The sequence below is a fragment of the Alexandromys fortis genome, unplaced genomic scaffold (genome assembly GCF_014885135.2).
Source record: "Alexandromys fortis isolate MF-2015 unplaced genomic scaffold, M_Fortis_MF-2015_v1.1 scaffold_122, whole genome shotgun sequence".
Lineage (NCBI taxonomy): Eukaryota > Metazoa > Chordata > Mammalia > Rodentia > Cricetidae > Alexandromys > Alexandromys fortis.
The window spans coordinates 659,955-668,271 of record NW_026068004.1 but is presented as its reverse complement, the minus strand read 5'-3'; positions in this window follow the sequence as shown (position 1 = coordinate 668,271).

Genomic DNA, 8,317 nt, shown 5'->3' with positions numbered 1-8,317 from the left:
CTCAAGTGCCCCGGCCACACACACACCTGTTGGATGCACGGCCCACTTGACCTCATCCACTTGAGGATGGAGGTACCATTAGTCTCCAAAACCCGCTACGTCCGTCCATATGCTCTCCCAATCAAAAGCCCGCAGCTCCAGCCATTGGTCCAGCCGTAACTTTTTGTGACAGGGTCTTTTGTAACCCAGACTGCTCTCAGATCCACCATGCAACCAAGGATGGTGTTGATCTTATTGTCCTCCTGCGTGCTAGGATTACAGGCATCTACCATTTTCTGTAATTTCTTATTGGTTCTTTTACTCTGAGCTTTTCACCTGGGTACTGGTCACTACCTGTTCTCCCTTAGTCTAGCTGGTGACTTTCCAGTTGTGTTCATGGGTCCTTCCAGGGGCATAGAGGTTGGCATGGAAAATGAGTGTTGAGCAGACTGGGCTGTGGGCTTCCTGCCCCTGCTCCAGTCAAAGCCACTGCCTGCGCGATTGTTTCTCTCGTGCTCTGAAGAGTACTCAGAACAGTTGATCTTCAGCATCGAGCACGTCCCCCTTGGATCCTTGAGCTTCCTCCTCTCTGGCCCACTTCACCGCATGGGTTTGAACCGCCTTTCTGGCCGTGGTGCTGAGGAGAGGCAGTTTTCACACTCTGGGTGTGCTTTCTGAGAAATGGAAACACAGGAGTGTGACAAAGCAGTCTGAGTACAAGTGTGTGGGAGCAGAGCCGAGAGCACACGACCCTGAGGCCACTCCGATGCATCGATGCGTTAAAGCCAGGGCAGCTTCTTGTTGTTGTTGTTGTTGTTTTGGTCCTTGAGTATCACCTATGACCAACCACTGAGGCACACATCACAAAGCATCCTTCCTGAACTCACTGTTGGAGCTCTGCTGCCCTTTGCAAGTAGGAACTCCATACATTCTCTCCTACTTGGGATTCTTCTGAGAGCCACCTCATGGGATAGCTGACTGTGACTGTGTCCCTCCTGACCTTTCCAGCAACAGCTACTCAGGTTTCTATGCACAGGCCACGCCCACCCAGCACACCCACCCAGCACACAGCCAGCACACCCACCCAGCACACAGCCAGCACTATCCAGCACACCCACCCAGCACACAGAGAGCACACCCACCCAGGACACAGCGAGCACACAGAGAGCACACCCACCCAGCACACAACCAGCACATAGCCAGAACACAGCCAGCACACCCACCCAGGACACAGCCATCACACACAGCCAGCACACCCACCCAGGACACAGCCAGCACACCCACCCAGGACGCAGCTAGCACACAGAGAGCACACCCACCCAGCACACAGCCAGCACACAGCCAGCACACCCACCAGCACACAGCCAGCACACAACCAGCACATAGCCAGAACACAGCCAGCACACCCACCCAGGACACAGCCAGCACACCCACCCAGGACACAGCCAGCACACCCACCCAGGACACAGCCAGCACACCCACCCAGGACACAGCGAGCACACAGAGAGCACACCCACCCAGGACACAGCGAGCACACAGAGAGCACACCCACCCAGCACACAACCAGCTTGCCCGGCTTCTGGTGTTGGCTGCTGTGGCTCCCCACATCCACTACTGTCTTGCCTTTCTGCATCTTGAACTCTAGGTAATTTTTTTCTTAGATGAGAAAATTTCCTTTCACCTAATTACTCCTACTTGTATGCTTGCTCAGACTTTTCTTGCTGGATATCGGGGAGATTTAGTTCCAAATTCATACAATAATTTTTCAGCCTTATTGATTTTTTTTTACTTTGTTTCTTTTCTCCTGTATGTGTGCATGGGCGCACACGCACGTGTATGTGTGTGTGTGTGTGTGTTGCATATTTGGAGGTCAAAGAACAACTTTTAGGAGCCAGTTCTTCCACCTTGAGTCAGGGTCTCTCTTGTTTCTGACCTGCTGTGCACTCCAGGCTAGCTGGCATTACAAATGCTCACCAGCACACCAGGCTTTTGTTTTTTATGTGTAGGGGTGTTTTGTCCACATGTTTGTCTGTATACCACATGCCTGCTGTATCCAAGGGGGCCAGAAGAGGGAAATGAATACCCTAAAACTGGAGTTACAAGTAGCTATGAGCCACCATGTGGGTGGGAATTGAACCCCAGTCCTCTGGAAGATCAGCTAGTGCTTTTAACCACAGAGCCGCGTATTTTCATAGATGCTCCAAAGACTGAACTTAGAGCCCCCTGATTGGGCAACAGGCACTTTTACTCACTGAGCCATCCTGGCATCCCCCTATTGACCTGTTCTTGTTCATACTCTGTCCTGATCTGTTTTAGCCATTCACTTAGAACTGTTTTCAAATGTCCAGAGAAGTCACAACAGCAACATATGTCCTTATGCTTTCCAGCTGTCTTCAGTTGTTATTGTTTTGTCATATTTTTGCCTATCTGGCCATCTTTCTTCTTTCTGTCTGTCTGTCTGTATGTGTGTATATAGATAGATGTATAGACATGTGTATACACACACTTACTTTTCACTGTCTGTCTGTATATAGATAGATCTATAGATATATGTGTACACACACTCTTACTGTTCACTGTCTGTCTGTATATAGATAGATCTATAGATATATGTGTACACACACTCTTACTTTTCACTGTATGTGTGTACATAGATAGATGTATAGATATGTGTATACACACACTGTTCACTGTCTGTATGTGTGTATATAGATAGATGTATAGATATGTGTATACACACACTGTTCACTGTCTGTCTATATGTGTGTATATAGATAGATGTATAGATATGTGTATACACACACTTACTGTTCACTGTCTGTCTGTATGTGTGTATATAGATAGATCTATAGATATGTGTATACACACACTCTTACTGTTCACTGTTTGAGTTCAAGGTCATCCTCAGCTAAGTTTGAGGCCAGCATGTAAATATGAGACCCTGTATTAGAAACAACACCTACTAACCAAAAGACCCTTCAGTGTAATGCTGTTTATCTTCCCTGGTGGAGGCTTCTTCCCTGATCTTATGTAGATTCAGTTAGTTGATGGTGGTAGTCTGGAGTGGTGGAGCAAACACTGGAAGGAAAATGAGGAAATTCTGATCCCACCCCCAGTCCTGGTTCTAGCCAGCAAGATGACCTGGGGCCAATTGTTTAATCTCCACAAGGCTGAGTTTCACCTGTAGTTTGGAGTCTACTTCACTTACTCTGCCTGCCTCATAGGGGTGTCCCGAAGACCAACAGGGGATACCTATAAGAAACAACCATGTTATTCCAGAGGCTATACAGCTATGTACCTGTTAGAATGTTCTTAGTCAAGCTCTATCAGAGTGTCTACTTACCCAGCATGCCCCATGGCTCTCACTCTGTCTTCTGAGAGGCTGGGCTCTGTTTGGGGCATACAGTAGAGACCAGCTGTTGGTGTAGGTTCTTCCAGCTGGGATAACTGTGGCAGATTAAATAGTTTAACTAATGTTCACCCCAACCTTAGAACATGGTTCCTGTAAGCAGGGTCTTTACATATATAATTTTAGGTCAAAATGAAACCATACTTAAGGAGGGTGTGTCCCCAGTCCAATGTAAATGCTCTTGAGCCTGTGACACTGTGCTCACTGTGATGATGGAGGCACACACTGGAAGGACAGGGTCATAAGCTAGGGGGCACCAAGGGTGGGAGCCGTGGAAGTCAGGAACCTAGTGAAGAACTCTTTCAGGGAGTCCTTAGAGGAACCTGGCCCTACTGACAACTCCATGGTTTCAGACTTTGAGCTTCCAGGAAAGAGAGACTAGTTTTCTGCCACTTGTAGCCTTTTGTCAGGACATTCTTAGGAAATGAATACAATGACTTTACCCTCGAAACCTGCACACACTTGTACCCACAGGGTTTTCCTGATGGAGTTGAGCCACAGACCAAGTAGAAAGGTGGCAAGGGGGACAGCTGGGTGGTGGAGGCACCCAGTGACTGTGTGAGCCTTGTAAACAGTGTGGAGCAGAGCCTGGCCCCAGACATTCGTGTTGCGTTCAACGTTCCTGGTTGGTCTAGGGCCGTACCAATCTTTCCCCTGAGATTATAGGTGGGAGATGCTCCGAAGCAAGGGATTACAGAGCCAGGATTCGCCTCTCAGAGGCCAGGCACCTTTGGGATGGGCTTTCTGGATCGTTTCCTTGGCACCCCTGTTCCTTGAGCTCACTGAGTGTGGGGAGTGTTTGCTGTGGCCTCGAGGGAGTTGGCTGGCGTTTTCAGTGGAGTCTGGAGTCTTGGGTCTGTGCCGGCCGGTACCGTTTGATGCTAGAAGAGATACTGCATCTAACCATCAGAGTGCCTCTTCTCTGCCAAGGCATGTCCTCACCCAGCCACTCTGCTTCCCTGACGCCAGAAAGAGATGCTTCATGCCTCAAGGTGCCCCTGAGGGCTGAGGGACCCTCACCTGTGTCCTCTGGGGAACATGGTCTTTGGGGATGGACTACCCTAGTCTTGGCCTGTAGGGTTGGGGGGGGGGATGAGAAGAGCAAGAGAATAGGTAGACGTGGTTCTAAGAGTCATTTCTTCAAACTGGAATAATTGTCAGGGCCCACCCACTTTCATTGTTATGATGTCACAGACAAGAGCATCCCCCCGAGGCTGCAAGAGACTCATGAAGTCATCTGGCCCACTGCCTTTCCCAATCTTCCATGCCACCGGAGTGGTAGAGATTGGAGCCTAATCCTGGCAGCTGAGCACTTGAATACTCTAAGCCACACAACCGTAGGGACAAGCTCACTGGGCCAGAGGCCAGCTGCTCTCCTGGGAAGATCTCTCAGCTTCCTCCCTGAAGTCAGCAAAGCCAGACCTCACCTTGAAGATGGTCTCAAGCTCCCAGCATCAGACCGCAGCCTCAGCTTGGCTTGGGCTGATTGCAGATGGCTGATAATGACAGCGAAAGGATGACTCACGCCGTTCTGGAGCAAGACTCTGGGTGTGCGTGTGAATGATGGGGTGCTGCTGATTATATCAGTCTTCATGCTGGGGTACGGGGCATGAGGAGATGAATGGGAGGTGGGGAATGAAAGGTCGTGCTGTACTGTGAATGCTCCAGAGGGCCCCTGCTCAAAACCGGAAGGGTGATCGGAGGGAGTTTGTGGCTCTCTTCTTGTGTTCTCGACAACACCTGCTGTGTTATAAGTTCCTTAGGGAGAGAAAGTAAAGAGACTTACCATGCTTATGTAATGGGCAACGAGGCATTATGAAGAGGCCAGGCAACCAGTATGGTCTCCATGTGGCAGTCACTCTCTGGTGACAGCTAGATCTCTCCACAAACTCCCTGCCCTCTTCTTCCAGATCACACACTGTGGAAGCAGAAGTCAGGAGAGTCAGTGAGGGCGGTCTGCAACCGTGTTCTTTTGTGTTTCTGGGGAAGGCCTGGGTCAGGTGAGGGAAGGAGGCCCCAGGACTCCTTGCTTCTGTCACAGGACATGAATTCTCTGGGGAATACACTTTGGTGACAAGAAGATCCTCTCAAAAGAAGAAATTTCTTGTTTTTCATTTTATATATATATTTCAGTATATATAATATATATGTATAATATATATATATTGGTTTGAAAGAAAGTGGTGCCCAAGGAGAGTGGCACCATTAGGAGGTATGGCCTTGTTGGAGGAACTGTGACACTGTGGAGGCAGGCTTTGAGGTCTCCTGTATACGCAAGATACTTCCTAGTCTCTCAGACACTTCCTGTTCCCAATAAGATGTAGGACTCTCAGCTGATTCTCCAGCACCATGCTGACTACACACCGCCATGTCCCACCATGATGATAATGGACTGAACCTCTGAACCATAAGCCAGCCCCAATTAAATGTTTTCCTTTATAAGAGTTGCCATGGTCATGATGTCTCTTCACAGCAGTAGAAACCCTAAGACCCTAAGACTAATTAAGATGTGTGTGTGTGTGTGTGTGTGTGTGATTGTAGTTCAGTCTGAGGGGCAAAGTATGTCATGAAAGCCAAACCAGAGTGTATCACCTTACCCCTTTTCCCACCTGACACCCCAGAAAGTCTCACACAGACAGGCCTGTAGAAGTTCTCTGAGCACTTTGGATGGCCGTGTCTTGGGTGTTCCAGGAGAAGAGTCAGGGACAACTCTGCCTGAAGTCACCTCTGTCCAGAAGCAACAGTCCAAAGAGAGGTGCTAGAATTATCTCCATTAGAGCCAGGAGAGGCAGCTTTGGCAAAGAGCGCGGGTGGTGGGCTTGCCATCAAAAGCCCTGAGTTCGAGGCCCAGCTCTCCTACCCACTGCTAGTGGCAAGATCTTAGGTGAGACATTTTACCTAAGTTTCCTGCTAGGTACAATAGAAGCGAGAATGCTATGAAATGGTTGGAAGGATCCGATTCTGTTTTTGAAAGGGTTTTGAAGGCTATGTAAGGGTAAGTAGGGTACGGAGGTAACACTGAGGCCCAAAGTATGGGATGAGAGGGTCAGAGGCTGTGTACACACGACATACAGCTGGGAAATCTGGGTGGTGTGAACCATGAGCTCAATTTCAAGGTTCAATCTCTTCTGAAAACAAAAGGCCTAGCTGGCTAGAGGGTCCTAGACTTAAGACAGGATCGTGTTCTGATAAACCCACTGTAGACTGAAAAAAAAAATCTCATTTGTTGGAAAGGTATTTAATACCCCTAAGACGCGGAGCAGCCTCCCTTGACAGCAGGGACCATCTGCCATCTCCCGTCATGACCGGGGCTACACCTGTGACTGCAGCTCCCGGCATTACCTGAGACTCGATACTAACCACATACCGCTGCTCCTCACTGCAAGTCCTTCCAGCAAGTTCTGCCCATTCCAACCTCTGTTTCTTTACCCCTGAGATTAAAGGTCAAGGAGATCTCCTTGGGAGTCTGGAGGAAAGCCTCTGACTGAGTTAAAGTCACCTTACCAAACAGGCAAGGAAGTATCCTGAGTCGAGGAGGAGGACATCAAAGGCTTTGGTCTTCCTGTGCCTAGGAACTGTTAAGGGCACCCGTGTCCATTAAGGGCCACCACTCAGAGAAAGGTGGGCAGGAACCTATCCCCCCGAGAAGGTTCAGGATTACCCTAGAAGGGGTCATGGCTCTCCATGGTGAGAAGAAGAAAGGGAACCCCAGGAAGGAAACAACCCCCAGAGAGCTCCTGCGGGCACACAGCTTGCCTGTGAGCTCAAATGAGAGACTTTGATCCTGTAATTCTTCGCTTGATGTCTTAACAAGAAGGGCATTTAAATAGGTGTGAGTTCGGAGGGGGTTGGTACCATGCTTGAGACAGTGTGTGACTCGGTAGTCATTGGTGCCCATGTCTGAATGAGGTGGCCCAAGTTTATTACTGTGGTTTCCTTACTGACAAATTGGGCTTGGGGACCAAGCTTATTCCCAGTAGGACTAGATCCCCACACCCTGCATGCCTGGCACGCTGGGTGGAGGCGTCTTTCCTGTCTGGGCAATGCCACTTTCCATGGCCTTCACACAGCAGCGTGTTGACATGTCGGTGCCTGGCCTGCTCACAGGGAATAACCAGGGAAGGCGCCCAAAGGCGGTGCCTGGCTCCCGAGCTGGCAGCAGGCCAGGGTGGCTTTGTTTAGCTCCTTCTCCTGAGGTGGCAGCCAGGCAGCAACTTCCACTTCAGAGCTGTAGTTCCTCCAACTGCTTCCAAGGCAGAATCTCTCCAAATGTCAGGGAGCAGGGAAAAGCGGCTCTTTTATGACATGCTTTTAAGGCCGATTTATCTGGGGCTAATAATCCTGATGCGCCATTGAATTAGGCTTTGGTCGAGAGAAGGTGGGCATTTTAAAAGCCACGAAATTGTAAGCAGATTGCGTGACTCAGTATTCCTTATGAATGCCGGATCCTCTCGCGGCTGTTATTATTAATATTAATAAGCATATATATTCACGAACACACATACACCCACGGGGCACTGGGCAGAGCTCAGGGAGGACACAGCCTCTGTCCTCAGGGATCAGTCGGAAGCTGTCTCTAAGACGAGGTAGCAAATCACAGGAGTATTGTAACTGTCAAGGTTTTAAGCACCTAAAAATCAGTACTATCATTAGCAATCAGTAATCACTGTTATAGAAGAATAAATCTTGTAATCTCCAAATTACCTGTTTGCACCAATTAGAGTCCGACTGATGAACATACCAATCAAAGGGGAATTTACTTGAAGCACCCAAGCATATCTGGTTAAAAAAAAAAAAAAAAAAAAAAAAAGAACCTGCTTCTCTCCCAATCTGATGTCTCCTCATTCACTATCTGTTAGGGTGGATAGGCTGCAAAGGGAGCTGACAAACCCTGCGCAAGTCCCCCCAGGCAGGAGGGAATGCACGATG